The 25,307-nt window shown below is 35.7% G+C and overlaps 1 long non-coding RNA gene across 1 annotated transcript; it reads right to left on the bottom strand.

Annotated features, from left to right (window-relative positions):
- Window positions 1–10,933: 10,933 nt before the first annotated feature.
- LOC140743317 (uncharacterized) lies at window positions 10,934–17,327 on the bottom strand. Its single transcript, XR_012102441.1, has 3 exons — window positions 17,189–17,327; window positions 12,009–12,154; window positions 10,934–11,577 (listed from the first exon to the last, which is right to left on the bottom strand). It is a non-coding gene; the product is annotated as an uncharacterized LOC140743317 (long non-coding RNA).
- Window positions 17,328–25,307: the final 7,980 nt, after the last annotated feature.

Here is a 25,307-nt window from a genome sequence, read left to right as displayed (position 1 = left end):
ATTTGCCACAATGTGAACTGCAAGCTCATCTACTATTCCAATAGTATAAAACATATTTTGCCTTCGGTACATTTTCAGACCTACTTTTCCACAGAGAATATGTTTCGAATGGTCATTGTTTTGGCTTCGCAGTAGATTTTCATTATGAACAACAAAGTCAGCTTGAAATCCATTTGATATATAATTCGCAAATGAAAATATGAACATTATCGAGTGAGAGAATTATTTAATTTTGGCAAACGGCACACAATAGCGCGAGTAACAATGGTGGTGCCGCGAGCGCCGCTGCGGGCCGCGGAGGGCCGCTTATCAATAGTTTATGAGTTGCTGCAGGCTTCACTGGCTGGAGCAGCATGGACCTATTCCAGCTTTGCCTTTGATGGTTAATTTTTAGGACTCCGTAATCAAAGGGTAAAAACGTAACTATTACTAAGCCGTTGTCGACCCGTCGGTACTTAAGTTTATTATATGACATTATGTCTATTAAACGTTGGTACTACGGAACCCGCCGTTTGCGAGTTCAACTCACACTTGGCTTGCCTACACACCTACCTGCGGTATGTGTTTAGCTTAGAAGCCAGCTACGTATGAAGATATCATCACGATTTTCTAATATACACATAACTCAGAACAATCAGAAGTGCGTATCTGGGTTCGAACCTCGGACCCAGAAGAAGCTATCCAACCACTACTATTTCAACCTAAGCATCAATGATAATATAATCCCAAAACTTTCAGTACGGTATGCGGTACGCGGTTCGCTCGAACAATAGGGGGGTCGGCAAACAATGCAATGTCCGCGAGCCTCACTCTCCACGCTTTTCTATACTTCATTTTCAAGCCGCGGGCAGCTCCTTGTTGGAACACTTCCTGTAAGCCTCAATAGGATTGCTTATAAACAGAATAAATATACCATTTTCAAATACACTTTGATGCCCACAACGAATAATACTTATACGGAACTAGCTTTTACCGCAACTTCGCTCGCGTTCTGAGATAATTGTTTTTATCGTTTGATGGGGAACAGTAAGTAATTATTAATAGTTAGGAATAGGATAGCACTATAAGGTCAACGGATCCGCAGGGTCGATCTTGATTTAAACTAAAATTGTAAAGGTAATAATATTTTTATATCAAAAAAGCTTAAATAGTGTAATAAAATAGAATAAATACATAACTAAATAATAATTGCGTCTTATGTTAAACCTTACCAAACTAATTGCATATTGTAATGCTTATTATTTTAATTACATAGCTATATTTGACATAGTGCCTACAGTATTGAACATCACAAGATAATTACTAACTATTTATTGCGTTGGGGATCCGAAGTACAAAGAGCAGGCATTCCATATAACCATCTGTCTATATAATGAGCGTATAAATTAATTATCACATGATTAAACCGTGAACGAAGCCAGTGTGAGATCCTAGACGCCTGATAGTTTAAAAAATAATGATCTCAAAACATTCAATTTTATGGACTATAGAGGCGTCTCATAAGAGGAGACCCATGCCCAGTAGTACCCCAATGGATCGGTGTTATATATCGTCATCGACCCATAACTGTCCATCTGTTGGAATGAGAACGATTAAGCAATAGTCCACCTCACTGGCCAAGTGCTTATGGTATTTGCATCAATTTCCTTTCTGGCTTCAGAATAAGATAACTATCAACCTAAACAAGCCAATAGGCTATCACTGTTTCATCGCCTTAAAAATTCATCGCCTTTTATTTTTCCACATTATGTAAATATTTTATTTTTAAACAGATACCTACTCATAGGAATCGCATACAGTTAAAGATAACCTCAGTGCATGTACAACCACGCGAGCAAGGCTGAGGGCAACATCTAGTTATTTCAAGAGGCAAAGAGGCCGCGGCCGGCGGCGTCGCGCCTCGCCCCGGGGTTCGCTCACGAATTGAGGTGCCGCTAGTGTTGTACCGATGCGTCGATATACCATTATCGGTTAAACAGAAAAATACCCTAAATTAAGTTTGTTGTGTAATCTAGTTGTGTATCCATCTATGTAGGTTATTATTATTATAGATGAGTTATTATAGATTTACGGCTATCGCTCTAGAAACTCAAAATAAAATAATGGTTTTATTTATCGATATTACCAATTATCGAAATTTACTTAGCCTTGATTAAAATATCGATAAGTTTCTGTAACTCTGCATCCCTATACCCGCGTGCTCATTCCTCGCAGCTCCCCGGGCTGTGCCAGCGGCGCTCATCTACAGAACAATCATTTCCATAAAATCATGGTTTTATTTATCGATATTACCAATTATCGAAATTTACTTAGCCTTGATTAAAATATCGATAAGTTTCTGTAACTCTGCATCCCTATACCCGCGTGCTCGTTCCTCGCAGCTCCCCGGGCTGTGCCAGCGGCGCTCATCTACAGAACAATCATTTCCAAAATTATTTTGAACCAACTCCCCGCACGCGTCTCTACCCGGGCTTCAAGTCAGATTACTCCAAATTTTTAAATTCACATTACTGTTTTTAGTATGAATTAATAATCTACTTATACCTACTAAGTGTTATTTATACTGTAGAGGAGCTATGGATTGAAAATAATAAAAGTAAACTGATTGATATCGATTAATTTCGTTACATTTGTCTTGTTGAGTCCTTCCAATATTCCTAGATACTTACTTGGCCACTGTTTAGAACTGCAATAATTGAGGTAATGGTTACCAAAAAGGGCAATTCTTACAAACGACCAGCACAAGAATTAATAATTATAGTTTAAAAACTAAGACCCACGCTAAAATCGCAACAAGGAAATTCCTTAATCCTGATTCCTGACGATCTTGATGAGGTGAATGGGATAGATTTATTAAAATAGTGTATTGTCATGGGTTCTTGATAAGTGTTAAAATTTAAAATTTAAAATTAATCGGGCTTTTCAAAGGGGGTAAAAATCGAGTTCAAAGATTCCATTACATACATACAGGTCAAGCTAATAAAAGCGCGGTAAAAATCTATAATAGGTTTTTAGAAACAAATTTAAAACAATGGAAACAACTATATATCACAGACGTGTATCAGTAATTAGGTAATAACTAACCACTGCCAAATGTCGCGGAAAGACCTCCAGACATTATTAAAATGACACAAAAGCGACAGTTGCAGCAAAACTCGTTTTCACTGGTACAATAGTCGGAGTTGTTATGAGTCCTGCTATTATGTGGTACCTGAATATGTATTTATACGTAACACGTATTGATAGGGTATTCAACGTCATAGCTTGGGGTCGTGAGCGCACCTGGCAACATTTGAATTTTGCGTCCCTGACAAGATTAAGCGATTGCACTCCCTGACTTAATAGAAAGAAAATTATCTTAATCAAAGTTTGAAAATCTTAACGACCTTCTTTCACTGACTTATTTCAAACACTATAATTATTATAACTTACCATGTAACTAGGAGTCTTTTCATTGTATGTACTACGACCCTTTTTTCGCCGACTCATTGTGATATAAATTACATAGCTTAGCGATTAACCGTCGTAGAGTCAATTTATCTTGATGTGTTTGATACTCTGTTCTGATGCAGCACACATGTTTATTGTAGTATATGTATAGTAGACTTTATTGTTATCATTCAACTTATTAATCAACTTATTGTTCAAAAAATTTCAAATTATTAATCTCCAGACAGAACTAGAAGGCAATCATTGTTGCAATCTAATAACTTTGTGATGAACTTTCTCTAAGGCGCTTCAACAATCTCGCCTCAAAAAATCGTTAATCCTGAGGATGTTGATAAGTACCCTTTGAGTACGGAATCCTAAAAATCATTCTACAAGAGGGCATTATAGATATTATAGAACATTTGAGTTATAGGGAAATAACATTATTATTTTCAAAACTAAAAATCACGCAATAACAGAACTAAAAAGCAATAATTGTTGCAATCTAATAACTTTGCGATGAACTTTCTCCAAGGCGTTCGAACAATCTCGCCTCAAAAATCGTTAATCCTGAGGATGTTGATAAGGACAATGGTAAAAAATTATTAAAATCGTGTATTGTCATCGGTTTTTGATAATTCTACAAAATTTTGAATTAAACTGAACGTTCTAAGTGGGTAGAAATCGGGTTAAAAGATTCCGTTACTTGTTATTTACATACATACCTACATACATACATACAACCCAAGCTATTACAAGCGTGTTAAAAAAGAACGCTCCTGAGGTTTGAGTTGTATTTTGCGCGGGATTTACAGCAGGAATAATAAAACTGGTAAATTGGTCGAAGATACAGGTTTATTCTTTCAATACATATAGGTAGTGGATTGTTATGAAGTATTTTTGAATTAATAGTATATTTTCTATTGTGCGTCGGCAAAATACGGCCCTTTGAAGGTAGTGCTCCTGGCAGCCGCCCTTCGGGCCTGCTCCTAGCTACGTCGCTTAGTATTAGAAAATATAGACCGACACACTATTCTGAGCGCAGAGCGTGCAGGGAGCCCCACTGGCCATCATATATAATATAATATTGCTTGATGGTAGATGGCGCCACTTGTATTCCAATGAAGGTACGAGTTTTCAGTTTTATGAATTAGTATGTCATATTATTTTCTTTTAAACGCGGGCGAAGCCGCGGACAAAAACTGGTTACCAATAAATTATTAAATCTACCTTTCGTCAGAAGGCCTATGTAGAGCAAAGTGAGCTTTGATGTAGAACTAGAACCATTTTAAATGCTTGTGGTGGATACCAGTATCCCATACATTAGATTTATTTTTTTATATATTTATTACAATTTATCTTTGGTCTCTTACTTCAATTTAAACTCCATTATATCCATGAAATTTGATTTGTACCAATTATTTTTTACTTAAGTATATGTAGGTATGTATGTTGAAGGTGGTAGAACCCTTTGTGGTTCGGCTCCGGCGGCACCACCGCCACACCTATTTCTACCTAATAACAGCAGTGTTAGGCGCTGCTGTGTTCCGGTTTGAAGGGTGTGGTAAGGAAGATAGACTTTTCCGAGGCGTTCCAGCTTAGTCCTCAGAGGTAGTGGCGCATCTGTGGCCGACCTCAGGTAGGAATATCTAATCCTATCTGGGGTTGATTACAGATGTCCATGGGCGGCAGTAGCCACTTACCATCAGGTGGACTGCATGCTCGTCTGCTACTCTCATATTATAAAAAAAAAATGTAGGTGTAAGCTACTGTGGATGTCTGTAACTTTTATTATTCTCTTTATGACGATTTTAGTCGTTCATCAGTGAATGTTAAATTCGCCATAACGACTTCCTTAATTTTCGAAGCTTCGAGGGATACGGTCCGTAAAGTAGTGAATGAGCTGCTAATTAATTGACCTTCTATTAAATAATATGTTTATCAATTGTAAAACTAACTTGTTTTGAATTTATGAATTAGACTTAACCTGTGTGTGGCCTGCTCGATTTGTTTCGTTTATTTTTATGTTCCAACCTAACATAACCAATCCTATATGATACGGGAACATACTCCCGGAAAAAACAATGTGTTAGTTGCTAAATTGTAAAATTTGTCGCCGGCCTTTTTTGACGATGGAAATGAAATTTGCTTATATATTCTAAACAAAAACTTGGAATAATCGGACTGGCGCATCTGTGACCGGCCTCAGGTAGGGGTATATAATTCTATTTGGGGTTGTTTACAGATGTCCATGGGCGTCAGTAGCCACTTACCATTAGGTGGACTGCTTGATCGTCTGCTACTTCAATATTATAAAAAATAACTTGAAACAGAAGCCTTTTTAAATTACGCCGGTGAAACGCCACGTTAGCCTGTCCGTGGCGCCAACATTTCCCGTGAGGTATGGGCCAATAGGCCCATGACATTATACTAATAATGTCATGCGCTATCGCAGAGGTCGCTGGGCTAGAGGAAATGTGATATAAGCAGTAAGCACATACAAAGGGAGCCTATATCCCTCCCTGACATAAGATTCAAGTACTAACCGATCGGAGATCCTTCGGACGATGTGATTGTGACACGGAATAAAGTAGGTTAAAATGATATTGTAGTAGTAGGTAGTAGGGTAGTGACCCATAGATGCTAACAGATGCTGACAGACTGTCAACATAAGTCGTACAAACTCAGAAACCTTCCCACGAAGGTTTCCGAGTTAGTACGACCAAGTTGAGCCCACGCTCATACACAATAACTTTGCATGTATAAAGGACATACAGGCAAACGTTCATTTTAATATATGTAGATAGATAGATAGATATTGTTGACAGGCAATATCAGGAATTTGAAGTATTGCGGTAGTCCACTAAAACAGAGGGTGATGCACGCTCGCGAGTTTTTATTGAAACATGAAAAGCACCATATGAGGACGCAAGTCATTCGCACGCGCTGGGCTCCCACTTTACTACTGATTTTCAAAATCATTTGAGCGTCGCTACAACATACCGCGTGTTGTAGGCGAGGGTCGCCTGCGGCTCGACAACAACAACAGGCTGTCTGTAGCGGACGCCCGCTCCGCGCACACGCGCCAGCTTTAACATAGTAACATATATAGTAACATATAGTAACATTTATATATATATATATATATATATATATATATATATACTCGTATATATATATATATATATTTCTTATGTACGTGTGTATGTCACTGAACTCCTCCTAAACGACTGGACTGATTTTGATGAAATTTGTTGTGTTTGTTGTCTGTGACTTGAGAATGGTTTAGATTCACAATTTAGTCCGTGGGAAAAGGTTTTTTTTATTAATTTGTAATTCGTAAGTTTAGTCGTCACAATTTAATAGGCCCATTTTGACACATGCCATCCTAATGTCATTAATGTTTTAAACTCACTTTTTAGTAGGCAGTTTACAGCCACGTGACGACTAGAGCTTGCGGCTTTAAAGCATTCCCAAGAAACCAAAATCTATTAACTTTCATATAATCGAAACTTAGAATTATAGTATTACTATAAATCTAATAGACTAAGATGTCACTTCACTTCGTTGTATTACATCGTTATATCAAAAGCACGTAGTGGTACGAACTTTAAACAATCTTATGCATGACTGATTTTATATTCATATCCAAAAATAATGTAGAATCTTTGGATCAAATGCAAAATCTTTCAACAATAAGGTCGGTCTTTGCGACGACTTGCGGTAGACACTCTCCCAAACTTCTGTTATTGTTACTGTGGTGGCACTAACGCTTACCTATTCATTTAATTATTTTAACTATATTTTATATAAATATTGGTTAAATTAGTTGAATCGAAATACCATTGTAGATCTACCTATCCTCGCGCCCACATATATATTATATTTTGTGTGCATAAATAAATAAAAAAATAAAAAAAATAAACAAGAAATTGAAATAATAAGCCAAGAGCAAATCAAAGTAGCATACAGAGGGTCTCGTGTCATTATTTTATTATTTAATTAGTAATTGATATCATAGCAGCTATAGAAGTAAATAAATACATTGTGAACATTTGAACTGTTTAACTATTACGCTAATAGAAAAAGCGACAATTGCCGGAAAATAGTGGATTCTTGTATGGCGAGCCTCATTAATTTTCAAGCATTTTTAGTATTTGTTGTTATACTGGCCACCGTTATTCATAATCTTTACAAAATCATGTATCTATCTATTACGATTCCAAAAATGGAGCCCTGTGACAGACGGACAGATGGACAGACATTGATCCATTTTTTTCCTTGGGTACAGAACCTTAAAAACGTACAAAATTCATTAACTAACATCACCTACTACTTACTTTCTTAACGTCAAGATATGAGATCTTTTAAAAATACATATATTCATCGAAACTCATTTTCTTACTGTGCTTACGAAAGAAGACGAAAATTTAGATGAAGTATCACTAAAAAATATTTTTTTTAGCTGGCACAAACAGGTCTCAGTAAATCCCATTTACAAATAGCGGAATGGTGCGGAACTGCAAGGAGTCATACTTTCGTATTGTTATATTAGAAATAATTGCTAATTTAATAGGAAATACATGAGTGGTACGATTAAACCGGCTGTACAATTACACCAACTCTCCCCTACATTTTCTAGAACCAAATAAGTAAGTAAGTACCTAGTACACTAAAATATGTAATAACTAAAATGAAATATATGACTGTAGTGATTCTAATGATTTCCCACCGTAACCCGTATTTAAGAATATTTACTAATCCATAACAAGCCCATTATCGAAAAAAACCGCATCCAAATCGTACTAGTAGCTTTGGTTTTGCACAAAGAAATGTTTACTGCAGCTCTCCCCTGGTAAATTGTTTTCAGGACACTATCTAAGAAATTGCACCAATCTAATATAATATTATATTATTTTTTCACCAATATACATAATCAATAAAGATATATATACAATCTAATCAAAATGTATAACTGAAAATCGCAATTGGACTAGTAATTTTTGAGATACATGCTAACATTCGCTTGCAAAAAAAAAATTTACTGCAACGCCACTTGGTAAGTTGTTACCGTAACACTTTCGTAACACCTATCTAAAAACATGCACCAATTAAATCAAAACCCATCACTGAAAACCGCATAAAAATCCTCTCACTCCAAACGCATAGTAAATATACAGTGTCCGTTTCGTAGCGAGTAAAAACCGTTAAGTGTAGGATACTTTCGCCAGTCAATACATAGCTCTCGTGGCGCAGTGGATAGCGTGCTCGGTCGATTGGCTGAGAGGTCGGAGGTTCGAACCCTCCCGAGAGCGTACAATTGCAGTCTGATTGTTTTGCTTTTTTCTTCTTTTTTGTATATTTTTATTTGTATATTCATATTTACTTTGTTTTTTTTATATATTATAACAATAAAATATTTTACCATCAATGCCTTAGTATTTGTAGAACAAAGTTTGTCAAATATTGGAGGACTGTTTTTTTTTTAATATATTTCTCATTCACAATTTTACTTATTTCTCACTGTACAAAATAGTTGTTTTCACAAGTGGGACTTTCTTTTTCAATGGGCTACTCAAAGCCTCATAGGACCGGGATTAGACACGATTCTATGACGCTTAGGTACCCGGTATACAAATTAGAATATATAAATATAATATGATATAAACGAGTATGTCTTACAACTGCGAGTAACTATATATGTATGTTCCCTTACACATAATAAAGAGACCATTCCCCGTCCCACCGCGATTTGATACGGTACGATGAAACATGTCCCGATCAATGCATTTACCCATTTACGAGTATGTCTTACAAATTTTAATAACAGAATATACGGGGTGAATTTTTCAAATGGGCATTCGGGGCCAAATCTGAAACTAACGATTAGCGAAAAATGCTGAACGTACTTACGAGGCCGATTTTGATTAAATCTAAAACTACATCATTAGTTTTTTTTAAATATATTTTACCTTTCTGGGAATCGAACGAGTTAATTTTGAAAAAAAAACGTGCGGCACTTGGAGACTGCTGAGGTAAAGCTATTGCATAGCATTTTTATCAACTTATACAATTATATATTTTTAATTAACTTATGCAATTTTTTTTTCTTTAGTATTCATTGAAAAAAAAGATATTAAGAGTTAGAGCATAGAATTTCGCGCGATGTACATTTAAGTAGATATAATAACATATCGCATCGCATCTGTGGCCGACCTCAGGTAGGAATATATAATCCTATCTGAGTTTGATTGCAGATGTCCATGGGCGGCAGTACCCACTTACCATCAGGTGGATACTCGCATATGCATACTCGTCTGCTACTCGTATATTATTAAAAAAAAACTTATTTGAGACGTTCCAGGATCTGAGGAGCGGCGCATCTGTGGCCGACCTCTGTTGATTACCGATGTCCATGGGCGGCAGTAGCTACTTACCATCATATGGACTGTATGCTCGTCTGCTACTCCTATATTATAAAACAAAGACAAACTTGAAACAAAACGCTTTTAAAATACACCGGTGAAACCTCGTTAACAAACGTAGAAAAGTTTGTCGGACTATAGCATAGACAATTTAAAAAGTGGACGTCGAATGAAGTATTAATTAGATACTGGATAGCCAACTTGTATAATTACTAACAAAGAGTTAAAGTATAAATACTTGGACATTTTGATTATAAAGAGCAGGTCTCACCGACATCGACTTCGGCATTAATATTATCTAATTGTCTAAAGTTTCATATTCAACCGTTCTTATGCGGGTCACCTTGATATCTTTGTAAAAAAATTGGAGTAGCAAACGACTTAAGGGGCTAGTGGATATCTGTGACCATCTCCATATAAATAGAACAAGTTTTACCTGTAGCCCATACAAATGCGTTGCCATACCTGAGAACTAAGAAGGTTGCCATTTACGAGTCGCAGAACTTCTTCCACCTTTCTTCCTTTCAAAACTTGATGGCACGGTCGGTCTATGCGTCCTTCTACAGACAGAGCCTCTAAAAATTCGTAAGCGACCCACCAGTGGGTTGCAAGCCAGTCTAGGGACTTAGTTGGAACGCCATGTTCAATGTATGATGTGCATTGTGCATGTGTGATATTAGTGATGACACACCATTACAACAGTTGCTATACGAAAATAGTTGGCGTTAGATGATATATTTTTTTACAAAAAACCAGTCAAGCCAACATTTATCTTGCCTAAAAAAATATTTCATCTCCATACTACAATGACACGTAATTTATATGTGTTTAAAGGAATTTACCAATTTCCTTTTGTTTATTTAAGCTTAAGTACTTAAGTATATCTTTACAATTCAGATCTCGAATCTTCTGTGAACCATGCTACTCGTACCAATATCTAAATAATACTTAAGGTACTTTTAAAATGATCTCATTATATTTAATTGTTCCTAACATATTTATACGAAAAGCCACTTAAAGTTAAAATAATATTTCGAGGATTTTGTAGACGGAAAGGAAAATAAATACGACATTACAAATTAAGTAGGATTTCACATTTATGGTTTTTAATTATAATTCAATAACCATTTTAACAAGTAATACTTAAAGTCATACCAGTATAAAGTTAATAAATAAATAAATCTTAAATGTGAATTTTACACAAACACTTAAAACTAGAGATGGGCCGAGTACTAGATTTGCTTAGGATACGCATACTTGTAACGAGTATTATTCGGTTTTACTTTTATCAAACGTTATCAAACTTAGCCGAATATCGTGGTTCTACGTCGAAAACACTCTTTAATTGTTTATGTTATTCAGTGTAATGTAAGTGTTATATATGGTATTTAGTCGTAGTGGTGGTCTATAAAAACAAAAAAAATAAATAGTAGAAAGGGAGAAAATGTTGTATTTTATTTTTTTTATATTTTTTTAAAGAAATGTTACTACTATAAATATTGTTTCCACCGTCTCCAGCCTAAATATAAAATTTCGTTTTAATCAAATACTTATATGTTTATCCGAGTTACTCAGAAAAGTAAGACTCTTAAAAAATGAAGTGACAAAAACGTATGCGGCACACGAGTACTCGGCGCATCTCTACTTACAACTATTTATTTTGAATAAATGTCTATATAAGTTTAGCCAGGCGGATTCTTGTCTTCTTCAGTAAGTGCTATGTCTGAAAAAAAGAAATAGTTATTGTCAATTGGATTTAGTAAAGTAACGCCAAACATTATACCATTAAATATTTAGTTAAAAATTACACAACCATGTGGTCCTGCTAGTACGACAAAAAATAGGTTTACGATTAAGCAATCATCATCATTACCTATCTTCACGATTCATATGAACGTTACATATAATTAAAAAACAAATAACTAATGCTTAAAATTCGATGCCAACCAAACGACCTTTGCGAATTTCAGTACACGACACTAGATTAGGCCAATTTTTGTATTTCCTAATGTTCCTGATACATCGTTCTAATTTTATAACTCGTAATTAAATTGTTATAATTTACACATAATTTACAATAACTAAGTTTTTTATACCAGAAATGTTCCTGAAAAGCGTTCCAATTTAGGAGAATACACGTAAAAAATATCTTACATAACAACACTGAATGTCTGGATTATTCATCATAGGGCAAAGGGTGCGGCTGAACTGCACGAGGTTCCCAGGACTGCATTCCGAGGCCGGCATGCAGATGCCGCCCTGCTTCACACACGGCTCTTGGATTCTGATTAAGTTTACCACTGAAAAAAAATAATTATAGTTTAAAAATTTAAAACCACGCTAAAATCGCACAAAGAATTTTTTAAATACTGATTCCTGGCTGACGAGGTGAATGTGATAAAATTAGTAGCAGGCGAGTATGCAGTCCACCTGACGGTAAGTGGCTACTGGCGCCCATGGACATCTGTAATCAACCCCCGATAGGATTAGATATTCCTACCTGAGGTCGGTCACAAATGCGCCGCTACCTCTGAGGACTAAGCTGGAACGCCACGGAAAAGTATGTCTCCCTAACCACACCCTTCACAACAGAACACAGCAACGCTAAACACTGCAGTAATGAGGCAGAAATAGGTTTGGCGGTGGTGCCGCTGGAGTCAAACCACAGAGGGTTTTACCACCTTTATATAATAACGAGCTTTTGCCCGCGGCTTCGCTCGCGTTACGAAGTAATATTTTCATCCCCTATTTTATCCCCTTGGGGATAGAATTGATCAAAACCCTTTCTTAGCGGATGCCTACGTCATACCATCTACCTGCATGCCAAATTTCAGCCCGATCCGTCCAGTGGTTTGGGCTGTGCGTTGATAGATCACTATGTCAGTCAGTCATCTTTGTGGTATATATATTTAGATATACAGTTTACAATTTGTTGCATTTTCAAACGGATATGATACGTGCTGTACAGTCTCTACAATACCTAAGGTACCTACCTATTAATGTATCTACTGTGGTGTATTATAAAATAACAGAAATTATCCGCATCTCGTCACTAATTCATAATATGTAGGTACATGAAATTGGAGCGTATTTTTAAGCTATTGCATAGCTTTTATCGCGGGCTTTGAGCGCGGCGACCGAATCGAGAAATTCCGTAACGAAAATAAGTAACACCTTTCAACAACTCGGTTGCCTGGAGACTTGATATCCAACTATCAAGTCTCCAGGCAACCGAGTTGTTGACTGTCAATAGAAAAATATGGATATAATTGAATAAAGTATTATTTTACATTCCTTATTATTTTATTTGATATTGGCGACGAGATGTCGAATGAACTAAAAAACAATAAGGAAATACGAGCCAATTACGTGGGTTAATGAAACGAACCGAAAATTACATTTCGGGAATAGAAAAAATTGACATTGAAGAAATAAATATACGACTGAATTCTTTACAAGAAAATTTGAACAAATTCTACGCGATTCAAGAAAAAATTGAATGGCTTACAGAAGAAGAAAATTTAGAATAGGAAATAAAATACAGGTACGAATTTGAAGAAATATATACAAAGCTAAAATTTAAATTTTTTAATGTACAAAAAGAAAATAATCGGCTAATACCTGAATGTTCTTTTATATCAGCAAGAGCGGAAGTTTATTTGATAAACTGTTAACTGTCAAGGCACGCTTGAGACGTACACCTAATACAAAAGAGTTATCACCTTATCAGTTAATGTTCGGCAGAGAGGTAAGAACCTATATGCATGCCTTATTTAAGAAATCCGCCCCACTATCCAGATTACATTACAATGCACCGCCAACGCAGGAGTTCGGACAAGGTGATAAGGTACAAGTCCGCAGTTACACCAACCCAAGAGTTAAATGGGAGTTCGGAGTCGTCATCCGAAGATTAGGTAGACTCCATTATGAAGTCAGAACTGAAAATGGCATACTGGTGCGCCGTCACCTTGACCAAATGCTGCCGGCGCCCCTGGTGGTGTAAGTGAAAATAGCGGTGGAGGACTGTTGGATATCAAGTCTCCAGGCAACCGAGTTGTTGACTGTCAATAGAAAAATATGGATATAATTGAATAAAGTATTATTTTACATTCCTTATTATTTTATTTGATAACCTTAATTCGTCAACTTGAACACAGATGGCAGTAATACACATTTTTTTATAATCCGTGCAGAAATCTTAAAATTGCGTGAAGTATATTTTATATTCCCATTATAAAATTCAAAATTATATTACCATATTATCAAAATAATATGTTTTATCAACATAAGCTATGTTGAATTCTGGATTGATAAAATAACGTAAAAGAGTGTTTGTTATTTTTAAACGTACAATTACAACTGACAGACTTGTCAGCACAAAATCAAAACGCCATTATGATTTATGGTACAAATAATTTGTGTACAAAGTGTTTTAAATATGAATAAACAAAGTGCATTTATTAATGAAAAATGCGATGTACCTGTAACATTCGGCCAAATGTCACAGGCACATCGCATTGATCCATTTATATTGCTGGTTGTTAATACTTTACGTCACTTATTAAATACTTTTCTATTTTATATTTTAGAATGTTCAGTCTTGCTTGGAGTTATGAAATGTCAGCTGATATTTGCAATGTCTAATAATGGAGATATGATAAAATAGTGGATAAAGATGTATTAATGTAAATGTTGATGATTATGGAAGAATATATTGTATTTCAGGAATTCCTTCTGAGCGTTTTCATAGCATAAAAAATGCTATGCAATAGCTTTACCGCGGCAGTCTCCGAGTGCCACACGTATTTTTTTTTTAATTCTATGATGCAGGTATAGCTATCTATGTCCAATGGCTATCAATCGGAGATATGAGTCGGAATGAACGTTTTTGTATGAAAATCTTGAGAATAAATTTATTATCTGATTGAAATTAAGACAGCTATTTTAATAGACTCGTTCGAAATGTACGTGACGGACAAAATATTATAAGTGTATGTCGAGCTTATCGCATGTTGTCGGGAGGTTTTTCGTGAGTTTTAAACGAAAAAGCTCTACTGACGTAAACGCGCGTGTAAGCCCCTAACGTCCTATAACTTCGTAGATACTTTTTATAATGTAGGAGTAACATACGAGCATGCAGTCCACCTGATGGCGAGTGGCTACTGCCGCCAATTGACATTTTTAATCAAATCCCGATTAAAATTGGATTCCTGTCTGAGGTCGATGAGGACTAAGCTGAAACGTCAAAAAAGTACGACTTCCTTACCAAACTATTTGACTGCAGCGAGGCAATTCACGCATGCGACTGAGGCACGAACACACACACACGTAAATCCACATAATAATTGGCCAAGTGCAAGTCGAACTAGCAAACGGAGGGTTCCGTATCAAATTTTTTTTCAAGATATGCTATACCATAGATTAGTAAAGATACTTCGCCGCCTTGAAATTGAATGAAGGCACAAACGGCTTATTTGTAAGCTCTTTTTTTTTATTCTTGATAAATAAAAATATTTTTAGAGAAAATTTACGAATAAATAACTGATACTGCGTAATTTATATAATAAATAAATATTTTTTCCAAATATCTTAGGGACATTTTAGCACGGAGACGTGGCAAAACTTTTTTACGCAACTATTTCAATTGTCAAAACTGGTTACGTTTTCTTGTTAGGAGTGAGTCATTTTTACTAATTTATGTGCTATAATAAGAAGTAATAGAAGTAAATACACTGTGAAGAGTTAAGGGTTGTGTCTCCCTATTAATAAATACTATATTATTAAATAGTAAAAAGAGCGGTATGATGAGGGCGATCCAATTTATTAATTAAAAATTTAATTTTAGTGTTTGATGTTATAGCAGTGAACGTATACTCTGTAAAAAAGTAGTTTCTACCTATTACGGAACAAGAGATAGAGCCATGTGACAGGCGGAAGCGAGAGGTAAGTAATAGGGTTCCATTTTTAGCTTTTGCGTAAGGAACCCTACAATTGATCATATTAAAATTCGAAGTAATGCTCATAGTAAACAACTGAGACACGATCGAGTTCTGATCTTCCTGTTTCATTATATTTTACGGAAATTAATATCGTTGACAGATATAGTTAATATAATAAGATAAGAATAAGGCTTGTGATTAAAATTATTAAATGGCTCACCTTTACGAACTTTATGGAGAACTTTTTGACAGTTATGAATATTTATCAATAGATAACTACTTAAATTATAAAAAAAAAAAACATTTTAATAGAAATCTATTGCCTGAATGAAGCTTGTTATGTTTCCCAGCGTAAAGTACCAGCAGATTAGATATTGCTATTTACATATAAAGTGGTCAAAGTGGTTCATTTACAAAGCTGCAGGGAAAGCCGATCCATAACAAATTAAATCTAGATCGGCTTACAGTTAAATATTCCACGTAGTAGTTCAAGATGTTTATAGACCCAGATGCTATCCATAACGGATAATAATCAATTATAACCTACAACGATGTTTACGCTTTAATATGTATTATAATAGTCAATGGATTGCAGTACATTTAAGCTAGAAGTATTGCACTAGGACACGGAATCAACAAAAAAATTCCAATTTGTAAAAATCCAAAATGATTGATATTGACTCTAGAGCTCGAACCCAAACAGCAAAGGCTCGTTATTAATAAGAACAAAACAACTTCATATTTAAAAACAAAATATTTTAAAACACGTATGATGACTTCGGAACTTTTGGGCAACTTTTTGGCTCAATTTATGAATTAAATAAGTTAAATAATCAACGTTATTGTAAGAGCATAACATGAATGAATACCGAAGTTCAATTTCAATTTTACTTCATTTCAGTTTACGTGAATTTGCTACATGGTAATAATCTGTGATTTAGAATTGATGCCCAGTATTATGCGGAATGGAGTTTATTAAAAAAAACATTTTTGACTACTTTCATATTTTTTCGCAGATATAATAAGTTAACAAAGAAAACGGCACGGATGTAATATTTCGTAGAAAAAACTTAGAAAATATTGTGTATTATTTGAAAAAATAGTACTCATTGTTTTCTAAATAAACCATTAAGAAATTGACGACAATATTTCGTTTTTTTTTTTACATATTGTTATACATTTTATTTGCTTTAATAACTTTTACTATTTTTATTTGGTTAAGTCTTAAAACTACTTAAATGCATTTGCTTTAATTAAAAGCGACCAATCAACTCTAACAATAATATATACCAACTTCTAAAATATTTTATGCTAACCCTAACTTAAATCGCGCAGCTACATAATATGTATAACATACATAACAATGGTATTGCAATTTACAAAAAAAAAGCTTACTTTCAAGAGGCGCCCATCTGTTTTGAACGGGAGTAGCTGTCACGCACAAGAGCACAGTGGCTAGGAGCACAACCTTGAACATTTTTATATGAAAGACTGACAATCAAACAGCATAGGTTCACTGGGTGTGTGGTCTTGCTAACGTCTGAACCCGATACCGCGGCCTCGTCTTTATATAGACGCGATGTGATAAACATTCTGCCACGGACTCGTGAAATTGTACGCTGACTAATTTAGACTCCCGATTCCCTGATTTTATGATATATCACAGCGAAATTACTTGCAGCCGGAAATTTATCGGGGAGTTTTGCAAGGTTGATTTTAACCTGTTTTTTACAACACAGTTATACCTATACAGAACAGACAACACATACCTATTGGGTTGGATTATGTATTACAACAACAACAAATTCATAAGTAACTAAATTTGTTTAATCTCATGCCCTCCATTAAAAATAGCGTTATATATTGAAGTTATGTGTAAGATTAAATACGGAAGCACATTCAGAAAATTTTAATACAACAAAAAGAGAACCCGATAATTATTAACGAAGATTTTCTGACAGTTCTACAAAAAATATATAGATACCTACGCGACGAAAAGATAACCCTTCTTTTGAGAAAATTTAAAACAATATTAGGTACCGTTTAAATTTTGTCAATTGAAATTTACTAATAAGATAATATTGTAAAATAATGTACAAGGAAAATAATATACTCAAACAAAAATTAAAATGAAGGAGCAAAATATGTAAAAAATGTAGTTAACTAACTTTTCGTTTACCCAATAAACAATCGAAGGCCTTGGCCTCCGACACGAGATGAAATTTCCTTATTCCCCGTCTCTATTTATCTCTCTTTATCTCCTCTACGGAAACTTTTGCTAATAATATGAATTAGTAAATTTACTGAAATTGCTAATATTAATGGTCACCACCTTGCCAAGCTGCAGGATTGGGGCCCTACCTGACGTTGATAAAAGCATTGCACATCCGTCCCCTAACGACCAACCAGAAACCAGCCTTTTTATATTTATACCTAACGATAAGGCTGACCGGCTACCCGGTGGAAAGCACTCACCGTCGCCTATGGACATTTTCAACACCAGAGGAGTCGCCAATGCATCGCCGGCTTTAGAGGAGAACTCTTTTTGCACCCCTCCTGAAGAGCCCAATGTCATAGCGGTCAAGAGGTAGGAGATAGGAGGTAGTTTGTTCCACATTTTGCACGTACCTGCGCGGCAAAAATGACCGTGCAAGCCGAACCGTGGAGGACCGCTACTGATCCAGTTGATGTGGATGGAACTTCATCCTTCGGCGAGTGGTGAGATGAAGGAAAGGTGATATAGACACCAGATCAAACAGTTCATCAGAACACATACCACAGACTTGTAAATGTTACCATGCCTTACCACGCTACTGAGTCCAGGACACAACAACATAAAAGTAGAAATAACGTTAAGTAGGACTATTATCAGCGATTGATGACTGATGTCCATGGGCGGCAGCAGTTATCATCACGTGGACTACACCTATACACTATTATTATTATTGAGCTCTAATTAATAGTTAAAGCGAAAAAGTTCCGTTCCTTCCCTTTGAGCACGGAACCCTAAAAACAATCCAATGTATGCCCATTCTCCATTAATAAACAAGTAGTTTACTGTAGGTCCATCTACTACGTTACTTTCCCAAGTGATCATTAAGTTTCATTGTAATTTTAAGTACGTCGGTCTATAAATAAACCTGTGTATTCCGTGATAGGTCGGCCACATGAGTACTAAGTACCGAGGACCGGGAGTCGGGATTTTCCTTTGACATTTTGAAAATTTCCATGGAACAGGAATAAATTATCAGATTAAGTTCATTACCTGCGAAGGAAATATTCATGCGGAAACCTAACATACGTATCGGACAGTATCGTAGGAAATAAAACTTTGCTTGCATAGTGGGCTTTATTGCCATGTAAATTAATTTATCGATTCTGAAGGGAAAATCCCGACTACTCCATAATGTAACATGAACCTGTATAAAAAGCACTGTGATGTTCGATCTCGGGCCGAGTGGAGATTAAAATGATGTTTTTTTCTACTCAAGTAGCAAAGGAATATGCAGTCCACCTGTCGGTAAGTGGCTACTGCCAGCTATGAACATTCTTATTACACCAGATAAGATATATAACCTGAGGTCTGACGACAAAAGTGGGACGCCTCGGTTAAAACTTCCCACACCCTTTGGACCGGAACACAATAGTTAGATTACCCCTCCTTATTGATCATGTCTCCACAGCACTGTGAAGGTGGTAGAACCCTTTGTGGTTCGACTCCGGCGGCACCATCGCCACATCTATTTCTGCCTCATAACAGCAGTGTTAAGAACTACCGTGTTCTGGTTTGAAGGGTGTGGTAAGGGAGACATACTTTTCCGAGGTGTTACAGCTTAGTCTTCAGGGGTAGCGGCGCATCTGTGGCCGACCTCAGGTAGGAATGTCTAATCCTATCTGGGGTTGATTACAGATGTCTATGAGCAGCAGTAGCCACCTTACTTACAGATGGTCTGCATGCTCGTCTGCTACTCCTATATTATAAAAAAATATCGAAAATTCTTAAGTTCGTGAAGAAAAAAGGGTTACTACAGAAAAAATTAAAAGACGATTTTTAACCAATAGGTTTTGTACCAACACTCATACGAGTATATTAGTAACATAGCTGAACAGCACTTAATGAATTTACGAATACTACGGTTCACTTATAACTTTCCCATACTATCAGTTCTTATCCAACTTTCTTGCAGCCCTTTGACATACTACGTGACGTCAAACTAATATATAACACCTTCAGTAAATATACGTACAGTAGGTACAAATACGTCGTTTTCCTATTCACATTTTAATTAATTCCAATTCTAAAAATTATGAGTAAGTTAGCACATAGTACTAGCACATACGCCTCCACCTCACAGAAAGTGGTTTATGCCACGAATAGACACTTGTAATGATTCTCAAATTGTCGTGAAAGATTATCCGAAGTCGGCCAGGTAATGTTCTTACTATATCTATACTAACATTATAAAGAGGAAATCTTTGTTCGTTTGTTTGATTGTAATGAATAGACTCAAAAACTACTGGACCAATTTTAAAAATTCTTTCACCATTCGAAAGCTACATTATCCACGAGTAACATAGGCTATATTTTATATGAAATATATTTAATAAATAGATTTTGAGGCGGTACAAAGTTTGCCGGGTCAGCTAGTGTTTAATACGAACATATCCCAAATGTATTAAATTAGAGATGCATGTTCAAAACAGTAGATAGAGTAAACGCAAGAAAAATACAAATCTAATGCAACTACCCAAAACCAGGGCAAATTACGGTAAATTAAACATAAAATATGATGGAGGTAGAATGTATAATAACTAACCTGGATGTATAACTAAAGTCCTTTGCCAAATTCAAAACACTGTTAAAAAATTACATTCTCAACAACATCGAATAAACATACAATACAATATTAACATATAATATAACAAGCACTCAAAAATACTAAAATCACAAATACATAAATATGTATTACTATGTCAACAACGCATACAAAAAAATTACACACACACATTCAGACACGCACACACACACATGCGCACACAGACACACATGCTCCACACACACGAACGTACGCACCTATATACACAAACACGTACATAGATAACAAAACATATACGTACCGAGCATTACCATACATTATTATTATTTAAATTTCTCATTTTAAGTGACAAATGTAATATGTTTTATGAGAAAATAAAGATTCTTTGGAACCTAAACCCTAAAAAATTTTTAACAAAAAATACAACCGACTTCTATGTCACTACAAAGTAAAAAATAATTGAAATAAATGTTGGTTTAGTACATATTTCTGAAGTCGCTCAATATATTTCGTTGGATAACGATGTAAACAGCGTGTCTAATATGAGCGCCGACCTATGTTTCAACCTAACCTAGCTAAATAGTCAATGATGAACTGGCTTTGAAATTTCATTAGAACCTACACCAAATATCTTCAAACACAACTCAATTATTCCCATCGGTTGAGGAGTTACATATTTTGTCTTCGAGCCACATTATCAGACCCTTAAATAGTCAATGATGAACTGGCTTTGCAATTTCATTAGAATCTACACTAAATATCTTCAAACACAACTCAATTATTCCCATCGGTTGAGGAGTTACATATTTTGTCTCCAGATCTGTCTGTCAGTCTGTCTCTGATCCTCATCATATGTAAATGGGACCAACTTGTAGCAATTTTCCACACACGAAATTAAAGGCATTAAAATAGGTTCATAAACGGCGAAGTTATGGCTGTTATATTTACATGGGTGGAGGAGTTCTTCTTATTTTCTCCAAAACCCATCGATGAATCCTAACACAACAAAAAAATCTCTACACAATAAAAAAAATTATTAGAATCGGTCCACTAACGGCGGAGTAATTCGTGTACATACATAAAAAAAATATACCGGCCGAATTGATAACCACCTCCTTTTTGAAGTCGGTTAAAAACTTTACCCGTAAGAAGTCATAATTTGTACTGAGCTGTCACTATTTACCTTTCACGATACTTGACGATAGCTAAACTAAAAAATAAATGACGAATTCATATGAAGATGCAGACAAAACTTTTGGCAAACTCCATAATCTATTTACGTATACAGGGTGTCCCGTAAGTACCACGACAAACTAGGGGAGAACATAGATTAGGGGCTGACCTCTTAGAGAAAAAAAATACATTAGTAAAAGTGTCACCGTTTTTGAACCATCAATTGTTTTATATTTTTTTTAATCAGCCTTCTTCATCTCCTTTCGTTAACTGCATGCACAAATTTGGTGATGTAGTGTTACTTTCTGTAAGATAATGATATTATAAAATGTATAACTAGGGAATAATGTGATTTTATACTGTCTGCACGTGAAAGGTACAATATATTTTTTTCTTAACGAGGGGGAAACCTCCAAAAGGTACCCGACGACGTGGGAGCGACGTCGGGTTATGTGGGATTTTTACCGCACTACAACCCTTGTCGGAGAACTCCGGGATCTCCGACGGAACGCAACCGGAGTCCTCCAAGCGCTATGCCCCGATCGGGCTCTTCCCTGGGAGAGCAGTTTTCGCCCCTCCCACACCATCTGGTGTTCACGACGGTAAGCAACCACACATACCGCCGTCCTTCCCGGGGTCGCTTATTGGACGGTTCGAGCTCCCAATCTTGCCACCCGCAACCCCGGAAGCCCCCTTTTAGTCGCCTCTTACGACAGGCAGGGGATACCGTAGCCCTATTCTAGTCCTGGAACTACAAGGACAAACAATACACCTGCCACTTTATATTCTGAATCCACGCGAAATAAGTCGCAGGCACAGCACGTGTAATATTATAAGCACATATAAAACAGTAAAGGTAGGTACGTCGACTAGTTTCAATCCGATTACTTACCTCATTGCTTAATTGCTTATTCATTCGAGAAATTACCAAACATTATTTATATCCCTTTTCTCCCAGCTATCCAGCATTATCTTAGTACTTCGAAGTCTTGGAACAGATTGTAAATTGAGTGACACGCTACAACACAACGATTTAAGCTGTAAATAATTAAACGATAAATAATGACAGAATTATGAGATTGCTATATCTATCAGATGAGACGAAGTAATAATTTATTACTAATGGAAAGGGCAGGAATGTAAGGTATTGCCGAATTTTAGGATGATTGTTTAAAGAACGGTGTTTCGATTTAGTTTAATTAATTATTAAATCGTTCATTTTTACTGAGCCGCATATTTCCGCAAATATTGCCTACCATTTGTAGATCATAAGTTACAGACTTAAAAAACTAAGATAAGCACGTGACTTTAAATTTCAATGTTTTTATTTACTTACCTTGTCTGTTTGGGAAGAATTATGTACCCGGTGAGATGGAGACTTTAAATTTTAGACATAATATCTCTGAATCGCAAAAATACCGAAAAGTAAATAAACAATACAACTCGAGGTAATCTAAAAAATCTGTATTAACAATTTCTCCATAGTTCGATCTTTGGTAAATAATAATTAAATAAATTGATAACTAATAATGAAACTGATTAGTCTCTATACCTATAGATACTTAGGCAGTCATGTTGCGGCTGCGATAAATTCTTCAACGTATGTACGAATAATATAATAATCGCGTCGGAACGATTCGGCGAACGTTTATATATCATGGGGATTACCCAGGAAATAAAGCATTCTAAATATCCTCCTATGGTTATCGTCTAGAAAATACCTACTTACATCAAAACAACAAACGTTACAAAACACTTCAATTTATCAGTTAATTCTAGAACATTTGACCAGTTTACCAGAATGGGATATGACGCAATCTCTAAAATTCCCGATTAGCTATCATTTTAATTATTTCTCGCGTATGATCTTGACCTTCGCATGAATTGTTTGGAGCGGCCGACTGACCCGCAGACCTCTCTACAATCAACCACACAAACAAATGTATTTACTAAATTATCTTTAAATGACTCTATATTTTCATCCATCGAAATAAAGGACGTATTTGTGTGAACGTTTTTGGTATTCGGTATTTTGCGTGTTTCCTATTAGGTACATCTCGTGACTTTTGTTTTACCTACATAATATGTATATCTCATATTATGAGAATATACCATGTGATATATGTTAGTGTGAACGTATTGTTGATGTCTTTCCAGGAAGCGTTTTCGTTTCATGTGTCGGGGTGTGGATATCCGAGTAGAGATAATTATGTTGATATTTTGCGTTCACTAATGTTGTGATGTAATCGACATAATTGAAGAGTAGCTCCGTGATATCGTCGTCAACCCATTACTATTCCATTGCAGGGTTCTGATCTCCTCCAAGAGTGAGAGTTGTTTGGACCATACTCAAAGTACGAAGAAGTACTTCACACATCTTTGAGAACATATTTAAAGACTTCTTGACGTGTAATTTTCTTCACGATTCCCTTCATTATAGCAAGTGATAATTAATTTATGATACACACATTAATTTAAATGAAGACGGTTTACCACCAGAAGTGCTTTTGAAAATCAGAGGATGATTCGAATCTGAAACCCGCCGATTGAAAGGGCTTAGTATCAACCACTAGGGCTCACTAGGCTATAGAAGCCTTGTTCCATGCTGTACTTACGGTTATTATCTTTCGTCCATATATCAAAAATAATTGTATTTAAATATAAATTAAACAATGTAGAGTATTGAAAACCTGTGTATGTACCTCTATTAATAACATTTACGAAATATATATCCAATATTTTGTAAGAGTATAATATTTAGCATGGATTTGATTACCATCTTGGAGCAGACGACCTTGATCAAGTGCGATTCGAGATATTTTTGAGTTTGTTTGGCGCGGAAAGGAGGGCGAGGTTCCGCTGTAAAACGGTTTATAGTCCACGCTTCATTCCCACTATTTACAAACATTACCAGCGTCGTATTTACGACTCTGAATCTACCGATGTTAGGTAATAAAATGAATCACACTTTCACACACAAGCGGTTTCACTTTTCGAACGCGGATTTACGACAGACGGACACATGTACAATTCTATAATGAATTCTACAATTTATAAACCTAAGTAGGTATGTATGTTACACCCATTTTTACTACAAATCAAATGTCGTTGCAAATTTAAACCTTTTGTTTTTTTTTTAATATACATAATAGGTCTACCACTCCACCTGATGGTAAGTGGCTGCTAGTATTGCCAACTTGATAAGCTGTACACACCTTTGGTATTTTTTCTGGAACACTTAGGCAAAGAATAAACGGTATAGCGAGTAATTTCTAATACGCAAATATGTTTGAAAAACATAGGCACCTAGGATTCGAAGCTCAAACGATCCAGGCAAGTATGTGGGAGAATGCTTCATTTCATATATAAATATTCTGTTTTTAAAATCACATGATATTAATTTCGAACTACCGCTCCGTATTAACAATTGATTAACAATTGGCTACCTGTATCATGGTATAAAAAAGGGGCGCGCAACTGTCAACAGATCGGAGTTGTCCAATAGTGGGCACGGCACGGTGGTG

Source organism: Epargyreus clarus, unplaced genomic scaffold, assembly GCF_041222505.1.
Source record: "Epargyreus clarus isolate Ecla_fem2 unplaced genomic scaffold, WU_Ecla_fem_2.2 ptg000007l, whole genome shotgun sequence".
Classification (NCBI taxonomy): Eukaryota; Metazoa; Arthropoda; class Insecta; order Lepidoptera; family Hesperiidae; genus Epargyreus; species Epargyreus clarus.
The sequence above is the reverse complement of the archived record's forward strand: the minus strand, read 5'-3'. Positions and strand labels throughout refer to the sequence as shown.